The 26,842-nt window shown below is 43.1% G+C and overlaps 1 long non-coding RNA gene across 22 annotated transcripts in view; it reads left to right on the forward strand.

The window, feature by feature from the left end:
* The first annotated feature begins 430 nt into the window (after nt 1-430).
* Nucleotides 431-26,842, forward strand: part of LOC138845368 (uncharacterized) — a 318,589-nt gene continuing 292,177 nt past the window's right edge. For 2 of the 22 annotated variants that reach the window (XR_016221642.1, XR_016221643.1), the window contains exons 1-2: nt 671-1,002; nt 5,491-5,646. This is a non-coding gene — a long non-coding RNA (uncharacterized LOC138845368). Of the gene's footprint in view, nt 1,003-5,490; nt 5,647-6,597; nt 6,695-20,879; nt 21,149-26,842 lie in introns of those variants that run through there. The other 20 variants (XR_016221649.1, XR_016221638.1, XR_016221652.1 and 17 more) reach the window with 17 other exon arrangements.

The following is a 26,842-nucleotide window of genomic DNA, read 5'->3' on the forward strand; positions in this document are numbered from 1 at the left end:
GGGAAAGGCACGGAGGGTTCAAGACTTTCCAGGGAACATAATCTTTAAGCTGAGATCTGTATTGGGTGAGAGTGAGACAGAAGAGAAAGGGCAGATATTCTAGGTCATTTCAGGCCTTGGGAACATGGTGGGCAAAGGTGGAGGGCAGGAGAGAAGTGGGGAGGGGCAGGCATATGATTCGCAGCATGGCAGCAACAGAGGGTTGGAGACAACCCAAGTCAGGGGTTAGGGCAAGGTGGGTGTGGATTTGATCCCAAGGGTAGGGTGGACGCATTCATTTTCCAGGAGAGTGTTTACATAGGTCAGTAGCAGAAACACTACATTGAGTACTTTGGTCATTCAGTCAGGGTATTTTTCCTACCTCTCAAAACAGCAGATTCTGGACCTAGCTGCCCAGTGACCTCCGAGACGGAGCAGCCCCATTCAGCACAGGACGGACACCACCGGCCTTACTGGACACCTGTGTGTGCGAAGTTCACCTGTTCCTCACAGTTTCTCTTCTGACCTTGGCTCCGCCACGAGGCGTCTGAGAGTCGCCGTGCACCACGCAGAGCCGAGCAGCAGATGGCAGCAAAACCAAGCCTGCGTGAGCGGAAGCCGCTGATGCTACAGCGATTTTGGTGCCTGCATACAAGTAGGCTTGTCCTCCCCCGCCCCCAACCCCCCGGCCCGTTGTAATAATATTGTTGAAATCTTTTGGATTCAAGCCTGCTGAATCGAGTGTAGCGTGTTTTCTAATCATGCGGGCCACGTGTTCCTTTCTGAAAGGGTGTTGGTTTCAGTGGGAACGCTTCCTGCAGCTGAGGGTCATTGAGGAGATGGTGCTGATTGGCCCTGCTGAGCAGGAGACGTAGCCAAGCGCGCAGCATCGCCTGAAACAAGGACACATGCAGAAGACACCCCGGAGGCAGGCGACTGGGGACGGAAGGAAAGCCACGTGGCCAGGGTGGCCGACCGGGAGCCCGCCTGCCCAGCGTTACTGCTGAAGCACACCTCAGCCAGGTAAGCTTCTTCCTCAGCAAACACTGCTCCCCCGCAGCTCCTGACTTCAAAATCCCTTCGTGGAGGACAAGGCTTTTCACAGAGTTCAAATACACTCTCTGTCTCCCACAGTACCCCCCAACCCAGGTTCCACCCTCGCTCATAGCACAGTCCAACTTTTCTGGGTTTGTTTTTTTTTTTTTTTTTTTTCAATTTGAGAGGCAGAGAGACAGGGAAGGAGAGACAGAGAGAGCTCCTACCCACTGATTCACTCCCCAAAACACCTGTACTAGCTAGCTAAGGCTGGGTCAGGGCTGTAACTGGGAGCCAGGAACTCAGTCCAGATCTCTCAGAGGGGTAGCAGGGACGCGAATACTTGAGCCATCACTGCTGCTTCCCAGGGTCTGCATTAGAAGGAAGCTGGAGTCAGGAGCTGGAGCCAGGTATGGAACCTTGGCACTCTGATAGGAGACAGAGGCCTCTTAGCCACAAGGCCGGGTGCCTGCCCCCTTAGGGTACTTTTCTCAGTGTGTAGTTATGTAACCTTGTGATTATATATTTATTTTTTATTTATTTTTTTAAAGATTTATTTATTCGAAAGTCGGGGGAGAGGCAGAGAGAGAGAGAGAGAGGTGTCTTCCATCCATCCGATGGTTCACTCCCCAACTGGCCGCAACGGCTGGAGCTGTGCTGATCTGGAGCCAGGAGCCAGGAGCTTCCTCCAGGTCTCCCACGTGGGTGCAGGGGCCCAAGGACCTGGGCCATCCTCCACTGCTTTCCCAAGCCATAGCAGAGAGCTGGATCAGAAGAGGAGCAGTCAGCTCTCGAACCAGTGCCCATATGGGATGCCGGAGCCTCAGGCCAGGGTATTAACCCGCTGTGCCAGATCGCCGGCCCCATGATTATGTATTTAACATCTCTGTCTTCTACGAGATGGCAAACCCATGAAGACACAGATAGTTTTGCTTTCTTTAATTCTGTATCTGGCGTGGTGTTGCTCCTTACACAAGAATGACACAGTTATTTGTTGAATAGTCCATGATAATGTGCACAAAAGAGGAGGCATATTGTAGAAGGAAAGGTCTAGATTGATCTATGCAAAATCTAGCTATTTACCCATGATGTGTGCTTGGGTATCCATTGCAAATTTTGTAAAATAGGGACAACAATGCGTGTCTTGCGGGGTGGTCATGGGTATACAATGAAATAAACTGTGGAAAGAATTTAGCACAGTGCTTGAAACTGAGTATATGGTCAAACATGACAGTTATTTTAATTTTTTATGGTGAAACTTCACATGCAATTTGTCCAGAAAACCAGTATTGTTTTGATTTCTTATGGATATGAAATGACTAACATGAGAACTTGCCATATAGTTTTGATAGGGAGGAAGCGAGAGTTGTTGGAGGTGACGGTGCTGCCACTCTTGCTGCTGAAATGAGTGACTTGCATGTCCTAGAACTGTGAAAATGTTCTGTGCCAGGGTGTTGTATGGGAAAATACTGTGCTGAGTCAGAATAAATAATAAGGTAGCGAGGTGAAGCCTTTTCCTGATTTAAAAAAGGAATGCAGTGGGCCCCTTGACATGGTGTCAGGAATGGAAGGCTGAGCAAAGCAGTTTGACAGTCGCACGCCACCAAGTTCTGCACTCTGCAAAGGAGGATGGGAATGGTAACGGGCACTGCCGAAGAGAGGGGTGAGCACTGGTGTTCTCTTCTTGAGAGATACTTTCAAACTGTTGCATAATCTTTTCTATTACTTAAAGCAGATCATTTTAAAGTGCTTTTAAATATGAGGGGTACTCTCCCTAATCATCAGGGAAACGCAAATCAAGACCACAATGGGATACCACCTCACTCCAGTTAGAATGGCTACCATCAAAAAGACCAAACATAACAAATGCTGGTGAGGATGTGGGGAAAAGGGAACACTTACTGTTGGTGGGAATGTAAATTACTCCAGCCATTGTGAAAAACACTATGGAGTTTCCTCAAAAAACTAAAAACAGAGCTTCCAGAGGATCCAGAAATCTCAGTACGGGCTGTATCTCCAAGGGCCATGAAATCATAGCAGAGAGGTACTGCATTCCTTGGTTACTGCAGCACCGTGCATAATAGGCAGGGTATGGAATCAACTGAAGTATCCTTGGACAGATGAATTGATTAAGAATTGTAGGCTGTGTTGTACACAATGGAGTAGTATTCAACCAAAAAGAGAGTGAAATTCTTTGCTTGTGACACCATGGGTGGAACTGGAGGAGAGTCTATGGAATGAAATAAGCCAGTCAGAGAAAGAAAAACATGCATGTTTTCACTCATCTGTAGAAGCTAACAAAGTCATCAGAATAAAGGAGTAGAATTGTGGTCACTGGAGACTGGGGCGGGGGGGTGGGGCAGGGAGAGTTTAGATAACAGACACAAAATACAGTGAAAGACAAATTTAGTGCTTCATAGCACAGTTGAGTAACCATAGTCTACTATAGTTTGGATTACTTCAAAGTAACTAGAAAAGAGGTGGTGACCAACGCTTCCCCACACAAAGAGATGAGAGATGTTTGAGGAGATGGAAATGTTAATTACCCCAAATTGATCTTTCTATATTGTTTATATGTATCAGATTATTTTCCTGTATCCCATAAATAAGTACAAACAGGATATGTCCATTAAAATAGGGATATTCATGAGAGCTAAAAAGTAGAAGCCAGCCAAATGTTCATTAACTGATGAACGGATGAGAAAAATCTGCACTATATACCCAATGGTATGTTATTTAGGCAGAACAAGGAGTGAAGCTCTAACACGTGCTGTAATATGAGTGGACTTTGAAACACTGTGCTAAATGACAGAAGCCAGACTCAGAAAGACCAATGTTGTGTTATTCCACCTTTATGAGGTACCTCAAGCAATCACATTCATAGAGATATGAAATACAATAGTGGTTGCCCATGGATGGGGGTGAAGGTATCTTTTTTAGGATAATGGAAATATTCTAAAATTAGTTGGTGATGATGGTTTTTCAACTCTAGAAACATACTAAAAACCATTGAATGGTACAATTTAGATGGATGAATTGTGTGGTACTTGAATTTTATCTTAATAAAGATGTTAAAAAATATTAGGGATCTCAACCCTGGATGCATATTATAATCATTTTGGGTAGGCTAAAAAATACCAGTTCCCAGGGTCCTACCTGCAACCAATGAAATCAGACTATGTAAGGGGTGGGTCAAGGCCCTGGGTCAAGAGCCGAGAGGCTCTGGGATGGGTGACAGGGGCAGGAGATACACACTTTTCTACCTTTGGAGAGCTTAACTGTGGTAATGAATAGGCACTTGGTTGTTTTATGAAAAGTTTATTTATTTGAAAGGCAGAGTGACATAGAGTGAGAGATCTTCTATTCGCTGGTTCATTCCCCCAAATTCTCACTGCAGCCAGAACTAGGCCAGGCTGAAGCCAGGAGCGGGGAACTCTGTTGGAGTCTCCCACTGGGTTTGCAGGGACTCAAATTCTTGGGGCCATCTTCCACTTTTCCCCAGATGCATTAGAGGGGAACTGGATTGGAAGTAGAGCAGCTAGGACTCAAACTGGTGCTCACTTGGGATGCCAGCATTGCAGGCCATAACTTAAGCTACTGTGCCACAGTGTTGGCTGCAGTTCTTGTAATTTTTTAACTATAAATCTGTATGTCTAAGGTAGTTTTCTTTAGCTTTTCTTGAAGGCAGGAGGGTGGTTAAACTCTATGACTTTAATAGAATCTTTCTCCTTTTAGGATTTTGTAATTAATCTACTGCAAATATCATAAAAAGATATAAACATTTATTTGGGTAATATCTCTAGATATTTTAGTACAGCTAGGAATTCTTTTATTTTTCTTATTTCCTCTAACTTTATTGAAGTATAATCAGCAAATAAAAATTGTATATATTTAAGGTGTACAATGTAATGTTTTGATATATGTATATATGTATATATATGTATATATGAGAAGACTACCACAATCAGATGAATTAAAACTTTATCACCACTTCATCACCTCATATAGAGCTTTTGTGTGTGTGTGTGTGTATGTGTGGTGAGAACACTTAAATTTCACATGTGTAATACAGTACTAGTATTAGTTTTTAAAGATTTATTTATTTATTTATTTGAAAGTCAGAGTTACATAGAGAAGGAGAGGCAGAGAGAGAGAGAGAGAGAGAGAGAAAGAGGTCTTCCATCCGCTAGTTCACTCCCCAATTGGCTGCAATGGCCAGAGCTGCAATGATCCAAAGCCAGGAGCCGGGAGCTTCTTCTGGGTCTCCCACGCGGGTGTAGGCGCCCAAGGACTTGGGCAATCTTCTACTGCTTTCCCAGGCCATAGCAGAGAGCTGGATCAGAAGAGGAGTAGCTGGGACTCGAACTGGTGTCCATATGGGATGCTGGCACTGCAGGCAGCAGCTTTACCCACTGCACCAAAGTGCCGGCCCCATAATACAGTATTATTAACCATAGTCACCATATTGTGTATTAGATCCCCAGAACTTAATCATGGTGCAGCTGAAGATTTGTATACTTTGGCCAACATCTGCCGATTCTGCCCTCTGCACTCCTGGGTCCCTGACCGCAAGCCTCTGGCAACAACCATTCTGCTCTGACTTCTGTGACTTCAGTTTTTTTGATGCCACATGTAAGTGAGACCACCAGTATTTGTCCTTTGTGCCCAGCTTATTTCACTTAGCATAGTATCCTCCAGTTTCACCCATGTTGTCATCAATGAGCTTTTCTTTCTCTTTAATGACTAATGATATTTCATTGCATATACTCATCTGTCTATGGACACTTAGGTTGATTCTGTATCTTGGCTGTTGTGATTAATATTGCCATAAACATGGATGTGCAAATATCTCTTTCACATACTGATTATACCTTTGGGTCTAGAAGTAGAATTGGTAGATCATGTGGAATCTATTTTAAATTTTTTCAAGAACTTTGCACTGTTTTCCCTAATGGCTCTATCAATTTACATTCCCACCAACAGTGTATAAGAGTTCCCTATACTCCACATTCTTGCCAACACTCACCTGTTGCTTTTTATTTTTTAAGTATTTATACATTTATTTAAAAGGCAGTATGATAGGCCGGCGCCGCGGCTCAACAGGCTAATCCTCGACCTAGCAGCACCGGCACACCGGGTTCTAGTCCTGGTCGGAGTGCTGGATTCTTTCCCAGTTGCCCCTCTTCCAGGCCAGCTCTCTGTTGTGGCCCAGGAAGGCAGTGGAGGATGGCCTAAGTGCTTGGGCCCTGCACCCGCATGGGAGACCAGGAGAAGCACCTGGCTCCTGGCTTTGGATTAGTGCGGTGTGCTGGCCGCAGCGTGCCAGCCGTGGCGGCCATTGGAGGGTGAACCAACGGCAAAAGGAAGACCTTTCTCTCTCTCTCTCTCTCACTATCCACTCTGCCTGTCAAAAAAATAAAAAAAAAAAGGCAGTATGATCGAGAAAGAGAGAAATTGGCATGGGGGGTAGGGGTAGGAGAGAAATCTTGTATCCACTTGTTCACTCACCAAATGGCCACATTGGCCAGGGCTGGGCCAGACTGAAGCCAGGGGGCAGAAACTTCATCCAGGTTTTCCATGTAGGTAGCAGGGATTCCAGTGCCTGGGCCATCTTCTGCTGCTTTCCAAGGTGCATCAGAATGCTGTTGAATCGGAAGTGGAGCAGCCGGGACTCAAGCAGGTGCTCATGGGGGATGTTGGTGTTGCAGGTGATAGCTTAAAGGGCTGTGCCACACTCCAGCCCCCACGCCTCCCGTTGCTTTTTTAATAACAGCTATCCTAACACATATGGCATGATATCTCATCATAGTTTTGATTCCTATTTTCCTGATTAGTGATGTCAAACACCTTTCCATACACCTGTTGGCCATTTGTATGTCTTTTTTAGAAAAAATCTTTTCAGTGTTTTTCCCCATTGTTGACTTTTTTTTGGCTATTGAGTTATTTGAATATTTATTTTGGATGTTAACTCCTTATCAGATATACTTATGGTTTGCAAATATTATATTTTCTCCCATTCTACAGGTTGTTTTTTCATTTTGTTAATTGCTTTTTTTTTCTGTGAAGAAGGTTTTTGGGTTGATGTAGTCCACTTATTCATTTTTACTTTTTGTATCATATCCAAGAAAATGGTTGACAAGACCAATCCCAAGGAACTCCCTTCCTTTTCTTACTTTAGAAAAGTAAGTTTTTAATAAAAAATATTTATTTGAAATAAAAGGTGACAGAGTGAGGGGGAGAGGGTGAGTTTCCATTTGCTGGTTCACTCCCTAAAAAGGCCATAAAAGCCAGGCATGGCCCAGGCTAGAACGAAGCCTGGAGCTCCATCCTCATCTCCCATATTTATGGCGGGAACCCAAGTACTTGGACCAGCATCTGATGCCTTTCCAGGTGCATTAGCAGGAAATTAGATCAGAAGCAGGGTAGCCAGGACTTGAACTGGTGCTCCGGTATGGGATGTGGCTTACGTGAGGAGCTGGAGTGCTCCATTTTCCCCAGGCGTGTTAGGGGGTCTTTCATCCATTTTGAGGTAGCATTTGTGCTGGATCATATGATTGTTTTATTTTGAATTTTTTGAGGAAAACATGATATAAAATAAGGGCCCTATTTTATTCTTTGGCATTGGGTATTCAGTTATCTCAGCACTGTAGATTGAAGAGACTGTTCCTTCCCAATTGTGCGTTTTTGACACATTGTTAAGGATTAGTTGACTATGTTATTTTTGGATTATCCTGTTCCATTAGCCTATTTACTTTTATGCCAGTACCATACTGTTTTGATCACCACAGCTTTGTAATATACAGGCATTTTTTCTAATTTATTTGAGACACATACACACAGCAAGATCCCCTCTACTTCCCAAATGTCCACAACAACCAGGGGCCTAAAGCCAAGAGCCAGGAACTCAATCCAGTTCTCTCATGTGGTTGGCAGAAATCCAGTTACTTGAGACATCACTGCTGCCTGCTAGGGTCTGTATTTGCTGAAGCTGGAATCAAAACCTAGAGCCAGATATCAAACCTAGGTACTTCCGTGTGAGGTGTGGGCATATTTTTTAAAAAGATTTATTTACTGGACAGGCAGAGTTACAGATAGAGGGAAAGGTCTTCTATCCACTGGGTTCACTCTCACTCCCAAAATGGCCTCAACGACTGGGGCTGGGCTGCTCTGAAGCCAGGAGCCTAGAGTTTCTTCTGGGTCTCCCATGTGGGTGTAGGGGCCCAAGCACTTGGGCCATCTTCTACTGCTTTCCCAGGACATAAGCAGAGAGCTGTATTGAAACAGGAGCAGCTGATACTCAAACCAGCACCCATATGGGGTGCTGGCGCCGTAGGCAGAGGCTTACCCTACTATGCCACAGCGCCATCCCAATAGTTTTTTATTATAATAGACATTTATAATGAACTTTTCAAATACTCTCTTATATACTATTATATAACCTGGTAACAGAAATGATTTAACTATTTCCTTTTTTTTTTTTTTTAATTTTTTGACAGGCAGAGTGGACAGTGAGAGAGAGATACAGAGAGAAAGGTCTTCCTTTGCCATTGGTTCACCCTCCAATGGCCGCCGCGGCCGGCGCACCGCGCTGATCCGATGGCAGGAGCCAGGAGCCAGGTGCTTTTCCTGGTCTCCCATGGGGTGCAGGGCCCAAGCACCTGGGCCATCCTCCACTGTACTCCCTGGCCACAGCAGAGAGCTGGCCTGGAAGAGAGGCAACCGGGACAGAATCCGGCGCCCCAACCGGGACTAGAACCCGGTGTGCCGGCGCTGCTAGGCGGAGGATTAGCCTAGTGAGCAGTGGTGCCGGCCTGATTTAACTATTTCCTTTCTGGTTTATTTTGTTTCTTTTTCTTGCCTAATTGTTCTGGCTAGGACTTCCAATACTATGTAAATATAACTAGCATGAGGGGCATTCTTGTCTTGTTCCTCATCTTAGAGGAAAAATTTCAGCTTTCAACTTTGAGTAAGATGTTAGCTATAGGCTTGTCATATATGACCTTTGTTATGCTGAGGTATATTCCTCCTATACCTAATTAGTGGAGAGCTTTTTAAAAAATCATGAATTGGTGTGGGATTTTGCCAAAGGTTTTCTTCTGCCTCTATTGAGATGAGCACACGATTTTAGCTTTTCATTCATTACATTTACTGACTTGCATATGCTGAACCATCTTTGCATCCAAGGATCAGTCTAGCTTGATCATGCTGTATGATCTTTTAATGTGCTATTGAATTTGGCTTGGTAGAATTTTGTAGAGAATTGCTACATGTATCTTCATCAGGCATATTAACTGAAATTTTCTTTTTCTTTTTTGTTGTTTAAAGCTTTATTTCTTTGAAAGGCAGAGTGACAGAGGGGGAGGGGGAGGGGGAGAGGGGAGGGGGAGAGGCGATATCTTGCATCTGCTGGTTTACTCCCCAAATGGCCACCACTGGCAGGGCTGGGCCAAGCCAAAACCAGGGACCTGGAATACCATCTGGGTCTCCTATGTGGGTGCAGGTGTCCAAGGACTTGGGCTGCTTCCTGCTGCTTTCCTAGGCACATTAGCAGGCAGCTGAATGGGAAATGGAGCAGCTGAGACTAGAACTGGTGCTCGTATGGGATGCTGGCATTGCAGGTGGGGGCTTCACCCTCTATGTCACTAGTTTTCTTTTCTTTTTTAAAGATTTATTTATTTATTTGAAAGGCAGAGAGAGAGAGAGAGAGAGAGAGAATCTTCCATCTGCTGGTTTACTCCCCAAATGATTGCAATGATTAGAGCTAGGCCAGGCTGAAACCAGGAGCCAGGGGCTTCTTCTGGGTCTCCCATGTGGGTTGCAAAGGCCCAGGGACTTGGGCCATGTTCCTCTGCTTTCTCAGGCCATTAGCATGGAGCTTGATCAGAGGCGTAGTGGCTGGGAATTGAACCAGTGCCTGTGTGGGATTCTGGCATTGCAGGTGGCTGCTTTACTTGCTACACGTCAATGCTGCCCCTAGTTTTCTTTTCTTGTAGTGTCCTTGTCTGGCTTTGAAATGAGAGTTATGGTCTCATAATATTAGTTTGTAAGTGTTACCTGGTCCAGAGCTTTTCTTCATTGGAAAATTTTTGGTTACCACTTCAATGTCCTTACTCATGGTTGCTCTACTCTGATTTTCTGTTTGTTCATGATTGAGTTTTATATATTTCTAGAGAGATTTATCCAATTCATCTAGGTTACCCAACTTATTGGATAGTAGTCTCTCATAATCCTTTGTATTTCATGGTATTAGTTGTAACAACGTTTCTTGTGTTTATTATTTTATTTGTTTGAGTCCTCTTTCTTTTTTCCTTAGTTAAGGTAAAGGTTCGTCAATGCCCTTCCTTTCCAGAAAACCAACTCTTAATTTTGTGGATCTTTTCAATTTTCTTTCTAGTTTCTATCTTATTTATTCCTGCTTTAATCTTTATTATTTCCTTCCTTCTGCTATCTTTGGGCTTAGCTTGTTCTAGTTTTTTTTTTTTAAATCTATTTATTTGCTTTTGTTAATTTTTAAAAGATTTATTATTTATTTTAGAGTCACATAGAGAAATGGAGCGAGGAAGCGGAGAGAGAGAGAGAGAGGAGAGTGAGAGAGAGAGGGGAGTTTGCATCTGCTGGTTCACTCCTGCAATGGCCAGCGCTGCCCAGGCTAAAGCCTGGAGCCAGGAACTCCATCTGAGTCTCCCAGGTGGGTGGCAGGGGCCCAAGCACTCGCGCCATCTTCTGCTCTTCCGGGATTAGCAGGAAGCGGGATCAGAAGCGGAGCAGTGCCCATGTGCCGGCATCACAGGTGGCAGCTTTATCATTATATAGTGATTTTTTAGGACACATTTCAACTGCTTGTCTATTTGTATAAGTATAGCCACTCATGTTCTCTTTTTGTTCCTATTTGCATGGAATATCTTTTTCTATCCTTTCATTTCTCATGTGTCTTCTTAAAGTTCAAATAAATCTCCTGTAGGTAGCATATTTTTAATCCTGTGTGTTTTTAAATCTATTCAGCCACTATATCTTTTGACAAGAGAATTTAATCCAGTTATATTCAAAGTAATTACTGTTAGTTAAGGACTTACTATTGTCATTTTACTGGTAGTTTTCTGATAGTTTTAATAGTTTTTCTGTTCTTTTTTTCCTCTCTTGTTGTCATCCTTTGTTATTTTTCATCTTTAATAAAAATTTAAAATTTATTTACTCATTTGAGAGACAGAGTCATAGAGACAGAGCTTCCATCCGCTGGTTCACTCCTCAAATGCCTGCAGTGGTTAAGGTGGCAAAGGCCAGGAGCCAGGAGCTTAATACATATCTCCCATGTAGGTGGTAGGACTCCAATTATTTGAGTCATCATTACTGCCTCCCAGGGTCTGTATCAGAAGACAATTGGAGTCAGGAGCTGGAGTTGGGTGTGGAGCCTGGGTATGCTGATATGGGATGTGGGTGTCTGAACTGCTCCTATTTTTTTTTTTTTTTTTTGACAGGCAGAGTGGACAGTGTGAGAGAGAGAGAGACAGAGAGAAAGGTCTTCCTTTTGCCGTTGGTTCACCCTCTAATGGCCGCCGCGGCTGATCCGATGGCAGGAGCCAGGTGCTTTTTCTGGTCCCCCATGCGGGTGCAGGGCCCAAGCACTTGGGCCATCCTCCACTGCACTCCCTGGCCATAGCAGAGAGCTGGCCTGGAAGAGGGGCAACCGGGACAGAATCTGGTGCCCCGACCGGGACTAGAACCCGGTATGCCGGTGCCGCAAGGCGGAGGATTAGCCTATTGAGCCACGGCGCCGGCTGAACTGCTCCTATTTACTTTTTAGTAGTATGCTTTGACTCCTTTATGTTTTGTATATCTATTAGAGGTGTTTGAAATCACCATGAGGCTTACCAAAAATACAGATATGTCTATTTTAAGCTTATAATAACTTCAATGTATATAAACCCTATAGTTTTATTCTTCCTTTCCCTATATATTTTTATATAGTATATACATAAATTATTATAGTTATGGTTATCTTTATCTTATTTAAAATTTTTATTTAAGAGGCAGAAAAAGAGACAGAGCAGGGGTGGATAGATTTCCTTTCTATGGGTTCAGTTCCCAAATGCCTGAAGTAGTCAGGACTGGGCCAGTCTGAAGCCAAGAGCCAGGAACTCCATCTGGGTCTCCCACATGGGTGTCAGGAACCCAACAGTACTGGGGCCATGGTCTTCTGCCTCTGAAGCACATTAACAGGAAGCTGGATCAGAAGTGGAGGCAGGACTTGATCCCAGGCACTCTGATATGGGATGTGGATGTATCAGAAGGCCACTTAACCCACTGTACCACAATATGCACAGTTTGCAGATAGAGTGTTCTTGATTTGGCAGTTTGTTTCTTTCTTTCAGCACTTTCAATATACCTTCCCACTTCTTGGCTTCCCTGCTAGATTGTGTCAGTGGCAGAATCAAGGCCAAACTGGGTGGCAGCCAAGTTCATAGGAGGATGGGGCTGTTTCTGAGCCTGTAGCCAGAATCACGGTCAGTGAACCTGCCACTTGGGCATGGGCCTGCTTTCTCAGAATGGCCCTCCTTGGTCGTACAGCCTCCTATCTGGACTCCAAAGCTCCCACAAATGCAAATTTGCTGTTTTTGTTGCTGTGGGCAGATATGAGCTGGACCTCCTGTACTTTGCCATCTTGCTAATATTAATCCCCCTGTTCATTTAAATTTAGTCCGTGGAGGTAATGACATAGGTAATAACATGAGCATTTTCACTTGTCATTTAGACAAGTTAAAATGTTTAGTGTTTAGGAAGAAACTTTTGTAGTTATCACTGTGTCACAAAATCATGAACAAAAGCAGTGGTTTATTGTTGTCCTTCCTGGCAAGAAGTCAAAATGGTGTTGTTAGGCCAACCACTGCATTTTCTGAGGAATGGCAGCAAACAAATATCCCCATCAAAGTCCCCATGAAAGCTGACCGGAACTTGTTTGAATTGCAATAATTTTTTCAAGAACAGAGCAGGTTACCAATATCTTAATTTTGTAGCATGAAAATAGTATATGAAATACATGAGGGCCGGTGCCGTGGCTCACTTTGTTAATCCTCCACCTGTGATGCCGGCATCCCACATGGGTGCCGGGTTCTAGTCCCAGTTGCTCCTCTTCCAGTCCAGCTCTCTGCTTTGGCCCGGGAAGGCAGTGGAGGATTGCCCAAGTGCTTGGGCTCCTGCACCCCATGGGAGACCAGGAGGAAGCACCTGGCTCCTGGCTTCGGATCGGCATAGCTCCAGCCGCAGTGGTCATTTTGGGGGTGAACCAATGGAAGGAAGACCTTTCTCTCTGTCTCTCTCTCTCTCACTGTCTAACTCTATCTGTCAAAAAAAAAAAAAAAGAAAAGAAAAGAAAAGAAAAGAAATACATGAAATTTGTCCACCTTAAATAAGTAAAGAATTATTAAAAAATTGAAAACTTTCAAAGTGAACATCTAACAAAATGAACATGCTAGAATAGAGAATGCCATTCTATTGGGCTGGATTTTGGAGGGGTAGCTCTGGCACCGTGAGGAAGAAGAGAGGAAAATTTCCATTTGTTGAGTTTCTACTAAGGGTCAGGCTCATAGCCTAATGCTTTATATACAGTATGTCATTCTGTTCTGTCCCCAAGTGTCTTTTTTTTTTTTTTAAGATTTAAAAAGGAAGATTTATTAGAATCAAAGACTTCCAGTGAGAACAGCAGGGAGGGGGGCTTCCAAGAGAGAAAAAAACACGAAGTGCCAGGTGGTAGTTGGGTTTTTAAGTACAATTTTAGAAAAAAATTTAAAAATCAGATTCACATTCAGTTACAAAGCAGAGACAAAACTCATCAAAAGACCTGATTTACAATCCTTTATATTATTTGGCTTGCTCATGACAAAAAAAAAAAAAAATGCAGAAGGGAGGGAATAGGTAACTTGCTTTGACAATAACTATGAGTTCAGGAGGATGAAATCACCACTCCCTTGCTAGTCTCATGGTAAATTTGGAGATTCCTAAGGAAGGAGGGTGGACATTTTGTTCTTGCTAAAGATAATTTTTTCTGGGGAAGCAAGCATTCTCTTCTCCAAATTCCACTGGGAGCACTGTGACTGCCTATTTTTTAAAACTTTTATTTAATAAATATAAATTTCCAAAGTATAACTTATGAATTATAGCGGCTTTTCCCCCCCATAACCTCCCTCCCACCCACAACCATCCTATCTCCCACTCCCTCTCCCATCCCATTCTTCATCAAGATTCATTTTCAATTATCTTTATATACAGAAGATCTACTTAGTATTTACTAAGGGCTGATTCTGAGGCCAGGGTGCTGTTTAGGGCATTTGCCATTCTATGATTTTGCTGTATATTCTGCTTCCCATGTAGGACCATTATTATTTTCAGACACTGTTCTTATTTATGTAATCCCTTTGACACTTAATCCTATCTTTTTGATCAGTTATGAACTTTAACTGATCACTTGAACAAATAAGATGGCATTGGTACATGCCACCTTGATGGGATTGAATTGGAATCCCCTGGCACGTTTCTAGCTCTACCATTAGGGGTAAGTCCAAGTGAGCATATGCCGAACTGTATATCTCTTCCCTCTCTTATTCCCACTCTTATATTTAACAGGGATCACTTTTCAGTTAAATTTAAATGACTAAGTATAATTGTGTGTTAATTAAAGAGTTCAACCAATGGTATTAAATAGAACAAAAAATACTAAAAGGAATAAAATAGTAAGTTGTTCCTTGACAATCAGGACAAGGGCTGATCAAGACATTGTTTCTCATAGTTTCCATTTCACTTCAACAGGTTTTCCTTTAGGTGCACAGTTCATTGTCACAGATTAGGAAGAACATATGATATTCGTCCCTCTCTGGCTTATTTCACTCAGCATGATGTTTTCCAGATTCCTCCATCTTGTTGCAAATGACCAGATTTCATTTTTTTACTTCTGTATAGTATTCTATAGAGTACATATCCCATAATTTTTTTATCCAGTCTTCTGTTGAGGCATTTAGGTTGATTCCATGTCTTAGCTATTGTGAAGTGAGCTGCAATAAACATTGAGGTACAGACAGCTCTTTTATTTGCCAATTTAATTTCCTTTGGGTAAATTCCAAGGAGTGGTATGGCTGGGTTATATGGTAGGGTTATATTCAGGTTTGTGAGGAATCTCCAGACTGACTTCCATAGTGGCTTTACCAATTTGCATTCCCACCAACAGTAACTTAGTGTCCCCATTTCCCCACATCCTTGCCAGCATCTGTTGTTGGTAGATTTCTGAATGTGAGCCATTCTAACCGGGGTGAGGTGAAACTTCATTGTGGTTTTGATTTGTATTTCCCTGATTGCTAGTGATCCTGAACATTTTTTCATGTGTCTGTTGGCCATTTGGATTTCCTCTTTTGAAAAATGTCTATTGAGGTCCTTGGCCCATCTCTTAAGTGGGCTTTTGTTTTGTTGTTGTGGAGTTTCTTGATCTCTTTGTATATTCTGGTTATTAGTCCTTTATCTGTAGCATAGTTTGCAAATATTTTTTCCCATTCTGTCGGTTGCCTCTTCACTTTCCTGTTTCTTTTGTAGTACAGAAACTTCTCAGTTTGATGCAATCCCAATTGTTAATTTTGGCTTTGACTGCCTGTGCCTCCCGGGTCTTTTCCAAGAAGTCTTTGCCTGCGCCTATATCTTGTAGGCTTTCTCCGATGTTCTCGAATAATTTGATGGTGTTGAGTTGTAGATTTAGATCTTTAATCCATGTTGAGTGGATTTTTGTGTAAGGTGTAAGGTAGGGGTCTTGTTTCATGCTTCTGCACATGGAAATCCAGTTTTCCCAGCAACATTTGTTGAATAGACTGTCCTTGCTCCAAGAATTGGTTTTAGATACTTTATCAAATATAAGTTGGCTGTAGATGTTTAGATTGATTTCTGGTGTTTATATTCTGTTCCATTGGTCTATCCATCTGTTTCTGTACCAGTACCATGCTGTTTTGATTACAACTGCCCTGTAGTACATCCTGAAATCTGGTATTGTGATGCCTCTGGCTTTGTTTTTGTTGTACAAGATCGCTTTAGCTATTCAAGGTCTCCTGTGTCTCCATATGAATTTCAGCATCATTTTTTCCAGATCTGAGAAGAATGTCTTTGATATTTTGATTGGTATTGTATTGAATCTATAAATTGCTTTTGGGAGAATGGACATTTTGATGATATTGATGCTTCCAATCCATGAGCATGGAAGATTTTTTCATCTTTTGGTGTCCTCTTCTATTTCTTTCTTTAAGATTTTGTAATTCTCATCGTAGAGATCTTTAGCATCCTTGGTTAAGTTTATTCCAAGGTACTTGATTGTTTTTGCAGCTATTGTGAATGGGATTGATCTTAGCAGTTCTTTCTCAGCTGTCGCATTGCATGTGTATACAAAGGCTGTTGATTTTTGTGCATTGATTTTATATCCTGCCACTTTGCCAAACTCTTCTATGAGTTCCAATAGTCTCTTAGTAGAGTTCTTTGGATCCCCTAAATAAAGAATCATATCATCTGCAAAGAGGGATAGTTTGACTTCTTCCTTCCCAATTTGTATCCCTTTAATTTCTTTTTTTAAAACTTTTATTTAGTAAATATAAATTTCCAAAGTACAGCCTATGATTGCAATGGCTCCCCCCCCATAATTTCCCTCCCACCTGTAGCCCTCCCCACTCCCGCTCCCTCTCCCATTCCATTCACATCAAGTATCCCTTTAATTTCTTTGTCTTGCCTAATGGCTCTGGCTAAAACTTCCAGAACTATATTGAATAGCAGTGGTGAGAGTGGGCATCCCTCTGGTACCAGATCTCAGTGGAAATGCTTCCAACTTTTCCCCATTCAATAGGATGCTGGCCGTGGGTTTTTCATAAATTGCTTTGATTGTATTGAGGAATGTTGCTTCTATACTGAATTTGCTTAGAGTTTTCATCATGAGATGGTGTTGAATTTTATCGAATGTTTTCTCTGCATCTATTGAGATAATCATATGGTTTTTCTTCTGCAGTTTGTTAATGTGGTGTATCACATTGATTGGTTTGTGAACATTGAACTATCCCTGAATACCCAGGATAAATCCCACTTGGTCTGGGTAGATGATCTTTCTGATGTTTTGTTGCATGCTATTGGCGAGAATTTTATTGAGGATTTTTGCATCTAGGTTCATCAGGGAAATTGGTCTATAATTCTCTTTCTCTGCTGCATCTTTTTCAGGTTTAGGAATTAAGATGATGCTGGCTTCATAGAAAGAATCAGCTCTTCTTCGGTTGTTCTGAATAGTTTGAGAAGAATTGGAGTTAGTTCTTTAAATGTCTGGTAGAATTCAGCAGTGAATCCATCTGGTACTGGGCTTTTCTTTGTTGGGAGGGCCTTTATTACTGATTCATTTTCTGACTTGGATATGGGTTTGTTTAGGTTTTCTATGTCTTCATGGTTCCATTTAGGTAGGTTCTATGTGTCCAGGAATCTATTCATTTCTGATAGATTTCCCTGTTTGCTGGCATACAACTCTTTGTAGTAATTTCTGATGATTCTTTTTATTTCTGTGGTGTCTGCTGTTACATTTCCTTTTTCATCTCTGATTTTATTGATTTGGGTCTTTTCTTTTTTTAGTTAGTTGGGCCTTGGCCGGTGCCACGGCTAAATAGGCTAATCTAGTTGGGCCAATGGGGTGTCAATTTTGTTTATGTTTTTCAAAAAACCAGTTCTTCGCTTTGCTGATCTTTTGAAATTTTTTTGGATTCAATTTTGTTTATTTCTTCTCTAATTTTAATTATTTTTCTTCTCTTTTAGTTTTGGGTCTGGTTTGCTGCAGTTTTTCTAGATCCTTGAGATACATTGATAGCTCATTTGTTTGGTGCCTTTCCAATTTCTTGATGTAGGCACCTATTGCTATACTTTCCTCTTAACATTGCTTTTGCTGTATCCCTTAAGTATTGATATGTTGTGTTGTTATCCTCATTTACTTCCAGAAAGTTTTTGATTTCTCTTTTGATTTCTTCTTTGACCCATTGTTCATTCAGGAGCATGTTGTTCAGTCTGCATGTGTTTGCATATGCTCTAGGGATTCCTGAGTTGCTAATTTCCAGCTTTTTTCCATTGTGGTCTCAGAAGATGTATGGTTTGATTTCGATTCTCTTGAATTTGCTGAGACTTGCTTTATGGCCTAGTATGTGGTCAATCCTACAGTAGATTCCATGTACTGCTGAGAAGAATGTGTATTCTTTAAGTGTAGGATTAAAAGTTCTGTAGATATCTGTTAGATCCATTTGGTGTATTGTGTTGATTAAATCTGCTGTTTCCTTGTTGATTTTCTGTCTGGTTGATCTGTCTATTGATGAAAGTGGAGTATTGAAGTCCCCCAGTACTATTGTATTTGAGTCTAAGTCTCCCTTTAAGTTCCTTAACGTATCTTTTAAAAAACCCGGTGCCCTATAATTAGGTGGATATACGTTTATAATAGTTACATCTTGCTGTTGAATTGATCCCTTAATCATTATATAGTGCCCTTCTTTGTCTCTCTTAACTGTTTTTGTGTTAAAGTTTATTTTGTCTGATAGTAAGATGGCTATGCCAGCTCTTTTTTGGGTTTCTGTTGGCATGGAATATCTTTTTCCAACCTTTCACTTTTGTGACTGCCTATTAACTCATTTGACGTCTCACATTCCTCCCCTCAAGAAGAATGAACCCTAATATCTGTTGGGGGGACTAGACATTGATTGCTTGGGCTGCTTCATGCTGAAAAGGGGCATCATTGGGAACAACAATCTAGACAAGGTTCCAGCATGAGGTGGCTCCTCAAGGGGGGATGCAGTGCCAGCTTGCAGAAACTGCTTCCCTCTGAGGTTTCATGTGCATGACCATCTAGAATTTCACTATTTCAAGTCTGGAGAAAATGAATCTAACAAGCAGTTTAAGCTCACAGCATCCAAAGGAAAGATCGGAGTCATTATTAAAGGACCTAAGAATTGGGTTGTCTAAACCACAGCAATTTTTCCCATTGAGAGGCAGATAGAAACTGACAGAATGGGCCTGATAATCACTAGGTGGGCTTTAAGGCCTGGACAGCTATGAGGCCCAGACCTATCTCTCTCTTCACACAGCATACATCATAAGGGAGGTGTGAACCTCCTTGAAGGCACCCTGTTGACTTCCATTACTGGCCTAGGAGGAAATCTGGCCAGGTAAAGGCAGGTGGCATCTCCAACAGGAAATTTACAGTTCTGCCTGCAATGTTGCTGTCCCTACTTGGCCATCCCCTTGACAGCAGTGCTTACTTTTGGAAGCTGGGACGGGTGAATGGCTTTTTAGCTTAGAGCCAACAAGGACTGCAGCTCGGGTCTGGAAGTCCTTTGACTCCAGGGTAGTTCCATTTCCAGTGAACCAATTCTTGGCTGGCAGAGCTGCCAAGGCTCTTCATAAGCTGACTTCTGCTGAAGTCCTGGCTTTCCACATTGAAAACCAATGCCTGCTGGGTCTCCTTGATGGTATAAAGCAGCCATTTATTGGCCTGCCACCAATCTTTACATTGCTTCTGGTGCCTAGCTTCCTCTTCCTCCTGGTTTTTGTTAAAACAGACCAGAGGAAACCTTTAAGAGAATGTAAGTCAAAGAGATGCTCCATCCCTAAAATTGGTGGCATGAACTAGAAATCTATAGTCACAAGCATGTTCCGATAGTGGTTTTTCTATAAGATAAACAGTGCCCATGAGGAAAGCTATATCCTCTCTTTTTTTTTTTTTTTTTTTTTTTTTTTTTTTTTGACAGGCAGAGTGGACAGTGAGAGAGAGAGACAGAGAGAAAGGTCTTCCTTTGCCGTTGGTTCACCCTCCAATGGCCGCCGCTGCAGCCGGCGCACCGCGCTGATCCTGGCAGGAGCCAGGAGCCAGGTGCTTTTCCTGGTCTCCCATGGGGTGCAGGGCCCAAGCACCTGGGCCATCCTCCACTGCACTCCCTGGCCATAGCAGAGAGCTGGCCTGGAAGAGGGGCAACCGGGACAGAATCCGGCGCCCCAACCGGGACTAGAACCCGGTGTGCCGGCGCCGCAAGGTGGAGGATTAGCCTATTGAGCCACGGCGCCGGCTTATATCCTCTCTTTAAAACTTATTCTCCCTTCATTTGGTTTGAAAAGGTATGCCCCCAAGTGTCCTTTTTCATTCTTTTCAAATGAGGAAATGAAGCAAAAGAGGCCATTTAATTTGCTTTAGGCTGCAAGCTTATGAGTGGAGATCCTGAGATGGGCTCAGGTAGATCTAACTCTGCTGTTGTAGGGGTCTGTTTTTGGTTGCTGTGATGAAATTTCTAAGGCAGACTACCTTATAAATATAAGAAGCTTATTTGGCTCATAATTCTGGAAGTCTAGGTCTAGGGTCTAATACATTTCACGGTGGCCTTTTTTTCTGGCAGAGTTCCAAGGTGACTCAGCCCATTGTGTGGCAGGAGACAGGGAATATGTGTGTCTATGCATCTAATTTTGCTTATAAAGATATCAGATTCAATCATGGAGACGGTCATAATTACCTTGTTTAAACCCAATTACCCCTAGAAGCCCCATCTCTTAACACAACAGTTGGATTAAGTTTCTACCCTCTTTCAGACTTGTAATAAGGATTAAATTTCAACACAGGAAGCTGTGGGAGCCCCTGAAACCATGTCCGAACCATAACTGTTCTTTGTCATTCTGAGGAAGGACCATTTTGTATTTTAGTTTGGTGTAGGAAAACACACTGAACATTAGAAGACCCCCGTTGCAAATTCTGCATCCCATTTTCTTGAGCTGCAAGAGATTTGCCTCATGGGGTTGTTAAGAGACAATGAGTTAATGCAGTTGATTATGCTTGTCATCTTGCTTGGCAGGACATAGGTGAAGTCCAATGACTTCAACGTGGGGTTTCTAAGATGTGGAACAACTGAAGTAGAAGAAGCAGTCCATCTTCGTGAATTCTTCAGCCTCACTCTGATCACTGTCTTTGAAGACTGTCTGAATGAGGGACAGGCTTGGAAGTCCAGCTTGGAAAAGGCTCCCAGCAGGTTCTGTCTATCTGGGCAGGTATTTTAGTTTTCAAAGGAGTTATTTTCCCAGCTTGGATTCTTTCAGAAATCTGTTCACTTTCAAACCAATGAGAATTCATCGAGCACCTGCTCTATGTTGGGTTCCCTGGGGAATCTTTCTGCCTTCCAGGAACTTAACATATACTTACAGGAGGCAAAACAAATATGCAAAACAGCAGCAGTACTAAATGAGATGGAAATCGCATTTTAAAAAATAACATATTCACATGGTAATGATGCAGAAACACTGAAGGTAGAAAGTGTGTCCCCCCCCACCAGCCCTGCTTTCTTGCCCTGCTTCTCTTTCTCTGTCATGAGCTTCTTAGCATCTTCTAAGAGATTCTATAGATAAACATATACATACATACAGTACCTTTTATGAAATCAGCAAATGAGACATTGTATAATGTCTTTCTGCATTTTACTTTTTAAAATTCATGAAATATCTCCAATATTGTGCTATCTCAGTACATATTGATCTCCCTCATTCTCTTTAATGGAATTCTTTTGTATGAATGTACTACACTTTATTTAATGGGCCCTTATCAATGGTCTTTTAGGTTGTTTCTAGGCTTTTGCTGCCTGAACAATGCTGCAATAAATTCTCCTGACAACGAGCCATAATTAAAGGCTAAATTGTGTGGCTCAGACTGTAAGTGATTCTGATTTTGCAGTGTGGGTGCTGATGGCATTTTGGGTAGGACAATTTTTTTGGTGTGTGTGTGCTACAGAACTGTCTTGGCCACTGCACGATTTTTAGTGCCCTCCTCACAAGTTTCAGTGTGCATTCATTGTGACAACCCAAAAAGCTGCCACCTCCTTCTAAATACTCTGTAAGGGGATGCCATCACCCAGGTTGGGAACCAGTGCAAGTGTAGGGAGTTAGAGTTGGAAACCTTCTGGGAAAGGGGTGCTGCTGGCCATGTTATGGTTTGAATGTTTGTGTCTCCTGCAAAATTGATGTGAAGACATAATCTCAGGGCAGTGGTATTAGAAGGTGGGGCCTTCAGGAAGTGACTTGGTCATGAGGGCTTGTAAAAGGGCCTGAGGAAGGCAATTCAGCTGCTTTTTGCTCTTGTGTCCCTTTTGTCATGTGAGGATACAGCATTCATCCCTTCTGGAGGATGTAGCAACAAGGAGTTTCGTGGAAGCAGACAGCTGCTCTCAGACACTGATCTGGCTGGTGCCTTGATCTTGGACTTCTTAGTCTTCAGAACTGTGAGAAATGAATTTCTCTTGTCTATGCATTACCCACTCTGGGGTATTTTATTGTAGCAGCAAAAAAGACAAAGACAGAGCAGGAATCCAAGGATTTGTATAGGATTTGTATAGGTTCTGGTCCACAGCCTAAGAAATGACCAGAGGAGGCACCTTGGAGGGGTGAGGGTGGTAGTTTCCTTTTTCTCCTGGTACCTACTCAGTATTCATTCCTGGATGGACAGCACAGTGTTTGTAAGGCTGACTGGCCTGGAAAGTGGCCCTTTGCCCTTCACGTGGGTCCTGGAGGATTTCCTAGGTCTTTGCTTCAGCTTCCTCACCTAGGCTTCCCTGTTTGGCCCTGGGTCTGCAGGGACATCTTGTAGCAGGTGTGGAGGCCCTGGTTTGGTGACTGTGCTCAACCATAGCACAGAGAGCCATCCACACAGCTGGATGGGAACACCCATCAGGCTTGGGACAGATTATACCATACTGGAATTTTTATTCTGCCATTTTTGTGCCAGTGAATCACAAAATCCTAGAAAGTTAAGCTGCAAGGAATATTGTGTGTCATCTATTCAGTCTTGATAAGAGAGTAATGTGCACACGAACACCTGACTTGAGCAGGGGAAATCACATAAAAGAGCCCGCAGGGAAGAGCTGTTGTAGACTTGGGGGAAAGAGTAGAGGTGGCCAACTAGGATGAACTCCATGTCTGGGAAAAGTGATCTGATTCAGTGCTTTCCTAACTGGGTTTTACATCAGAATTGTTTGGAAAAGTAAGAAAATAACAAAAAATTGCAGATTCCTAGGCACCACTCCCAAATTAAAGAAATTTAAATCACTAGGACTGGAGTCTGGGAAATTACTTTTACTGTGAGCCTCAGGGGATTCTTATATCTGCTAAAGGCCTGACGATCAAGCTTGGGAAACTCTGCTTTGAGTGCATTCCAATAAAATAATTCCCACATCACAAATATGAGTGTTAGAGGAGCGCCGAGTGGTGCTCTGCTGGCTCTCTGCCCTGTTAGTAAAGGGAACACGCAGATAATATGATAGCTGGTTAATTATGTTGGCATTTATTCATTCTGAAATGTTTACAAAAGTAATTAGAAGTCAGATTAGGTGTGATGCTCACTGACCTTTAAGGAGAGCTTGGCCTCAAACAACCAAAGGGGAAAAAGATGGAAGTGCCAATTTCAAAGGTTAATCAGAGCAAAACACAGCACGAGTAGCTGGGGATTTCTAGCTTGCAAAAGAAGGGCTTTATTTGGTGTGAAAGAGGAGAATTGGGAAAGGAAGATCATCTCTCCTCCGTTGTTTTTCTGGATTTGGAATGGTGTTCTGAGAAAAGGTGGGGCCCAATTTTTTTCCCTGACCTGAGTCTTTCCTGGCTGGCCAAGTATTCCTCATTGTTTTGACCTGGAATCGTTGGGAAGATCTTTTCAATTGTAAACTTGGAGCTCTTGCTCCATATGGGCATGCCATCCAACTGATCGTTGACTATTCTTACACATTGTCTAGAGAATGTCCTCCTGCTTCCTGCTGCTGGTAAGTCCTCCTGTGCCCTTGAGAATAGTTCTCCCTCTTGCCTCTCTTTGCCTTTCATCTTCTCCCCAGGTAGCGATGCGTCATTGGGTTCACTGATTGTCACTTTCTTGGTGATGTGGTGAGGTTGAGTGACTATGTGACCTTAGGGAAGTCTCCCAACTTTTCTCTCCTTCCCAATAGCCCATGTAGGTCTATTTTCCACCTGGGAGGCTGCCTCCTGTAGACCACCTCATTCAGGCTTCTTTGCCAGCAGGGAGTGCCTGGCAGTAGACAGGAAGGTCTTCCTTGCTTCCTTCATGGCCATGGCCCCAGGACTGGGTACATGGCAGCATGACCATTGCTGGGCTCCAGTAGTATTATTTCCTCCCTTGGCACCCACTGGCCTAGAGGCTGTAATGGCTCCCCCTGTTGGTGGCCACTGGATGCTCATCCACACTTGTTGCTTCACTTTTCCCTGACATGATTCAATAAAGAGTCCTTTTACAAAAGTTTATTCAGCTGAACACCCTGAGGGAAGTTGTTTAATCCCTGCCTGGTATGCTCCTTCTTCTTTTTAAAGCTATCAAGCAGGGGAACAACCCTTGCTCTGCCTGTCTTGGGTGTAACTGTGACAATGAAGAGAGACTAAGTCCCTGATGAAGTGTGCTTCAGGAGTAGGAAACATTCAGTTGTGGGGCCATGTCAGAGTCACTGCCACAGTGATGCTAATGAGGTCTGAGACACCTTTCTAACCCTAAGGCATTTTGGACAGTTTTCAGTGTTATGTTATTTGCACTGTAAATGCTACTTGATTAATTCAAGAACAAGTGAGGAGCAAGGACAAGAACATCTATCTACTTTCTAATATACAGTCTCACTAGGTTTCCAAAAGGTACAGGAGCGTCTACTCCTATTCTGTTGGTTATAAATGGAAATTCCTCCAAGATTCTGATATCAGGTTGACATATAGCCCTAGTTTTCAGAGTTACGTCACATTTTCATTTATGCTTAGGTTCCATAAGCATTTTCTTGGAAGTTAATAGAAGCTATGTTAGGAGATTTCAATTGAATCTGGAAAGCCTTGAAAACGTAAGTGTTTAAATGATTGGACGCATATCTCATAACTTAACTATTGCCCCATTGCTAGATTGTTTCCAAGTTTTGCTGTATGATAAAGTGACAGAATGTCCACCTTTGCACATCATTCACCAAAGCCAGTGCTGCTCAAGTCAGGCGCTGGTGGATTCAGCAGTGAACAAAGGTTAAACCCTGCTCTCATGAACTGACATGTGTTCTATTTCAGGAGAGAGCCAATAAACACACGATGAATGAATGAATTTGGTAAAGCAGGGTAAGGACTATGTGGGATGGAGGAGGGAGGTGGGGGTTGCTCTATTAAATAAGGCAGTCACAAAAAGCCCTGCTCATATGGTGACATTTGAGTAGAGATCTGATTGACATGAGGGAGCAGGCCACACAAATAGCTAGGAGAAGGGCCTTCCTGGTAGAGAAAGCAGAAAGGCCTGTGGGCAGGAACACCCTCGGCTTGCTTTGAAGTACAGCCAAGAAGTCAATGGACTGGAGAGGAGTGAGTGAGGGGGATGCTCATAAGAAGTGAATCAGAGGGGAACCCAGGGATAAAAGATCTTGAAGCATCGCATAGGTCATCATAAAGAGACCTTGGTCCTTACAATGGCACAAGACCCTGGAGGGCTTGGAGAAGAATTACATGAGAAGACTTGCATTTTAAAAGCCTGCCTTTGGCCTCTGTTATGAGAATGCTCTGAAGGGGCCAGGGATGGAATGAGGGTGGCCAATTAGGTGGTTTTTGGAGTAATTCAGGGAAAGATGATGGTGGCTTGGACTAGGGTTGTTGAAGTGGAAATCATGAGACATTGCTGGATTCTGGGCATATTTTGAGGGCAGAAATGACAGGTCTGTGGATTTGTGCATTGGATGCAGGCTGTGGAAGAAGGGAGATAAAGATGGTGCAGGTTCTGCCCTGAGTAATGATTTTTTTAAGACACATTTCTTCATTTAATCAATGGTAAAAATCTTATTAAACAGAAACAAAGCCTAAACATCATCACTTATATTTAATCAGAAATACAGGTCATTGAAAGTGTGTGAACATAGAACACAAAATGTAGTTTTTACTGAAGCAGTTATAGGAATGAGTCTGTTTTTTTTTTTTTTTTTTTTTTTTTTTTTTTTTTTTTGACAGGCAGAGTGGACAGTGAGAGAGAGAGACAGAGAGAGAAAGGTCTTCCTTTGCCGTTGGTTCACTCTCCAATGGCCGCCGCTGCAGCCGGCGCACCGCGCTGATCCGATGGCAGGAGCCAGGAGCCAGGTGCTTCTCCTGGTCTCCCATGGGGTGCAGGGCCCAAGCACCTGGGCCATCCTCCACTGCACTCCCTGGCCACAGCAGAGAGCTGGCCTGGAAGAGGGGCAACGGGGACAGAATCCGGCGCCCCGACCGGGACTAGAACCCGGTGTGCCGGCGCCGCAAGGTGGAGGATTAGCCTATTGAGCCACGGCGCCGGCCTGTTTTTTAAGTTTCTTCGCTGACAATCCCATTTTAACCAAAGTAATGGTTGTTGAAGGATAAATAAGTGACTGTCTAGTGAGGGCAGTGTTGCCCCTAAGAGGACATTTGGCAATGAATGGAGGTTTTTGTTGTTTGATAATACAATTTATTTTTTATTGATGCTGTTGTGGTACTAGGGTGGAGATCTGTGAAGCACACTTCTATTGGGCAAAGATCAGAGATGCTGCTAAACCTGCTACAATGCACAGGACAGCCTTCAGAATAAAGAATCATCCAGTCCTGAAGGTCCACGGTGCTAAGACTGAGAAACCCAGGGTTAGGGAGATCACTATTTTTTCTTTCTTCTCTTGGCTTTGTTCTCCCCTCCCCTCCCCTCTCCTCCCCCTCCCCTCTCCTCCTCTCCCCTCCCCTCCCCTCTCCTCCCCTCCCCTCCCCTCTCCTCCTCTCCCCTCCCCTCTCCTCCTCTCTCCTCCCCTCCCCTCCCCTCCCCGCC

This window comes from Oryctolagus cuniculus, chromosome 15 (assembly GCF_051225735.1).
Source record: "Oryctolagus cuniculus isolate XC-2025 breed Fujian yellow rabbit chromosome 15, ASM5122573v1, whole genome shotgun sequence".
In the NCBI taxonomy this organism is placed as follows: Eukaryota; Metazoa; Chordata; class Mammalia; order Lagomorpha; family Leporidae; genus Oryctolagus; species Oryctolagus cuniculus.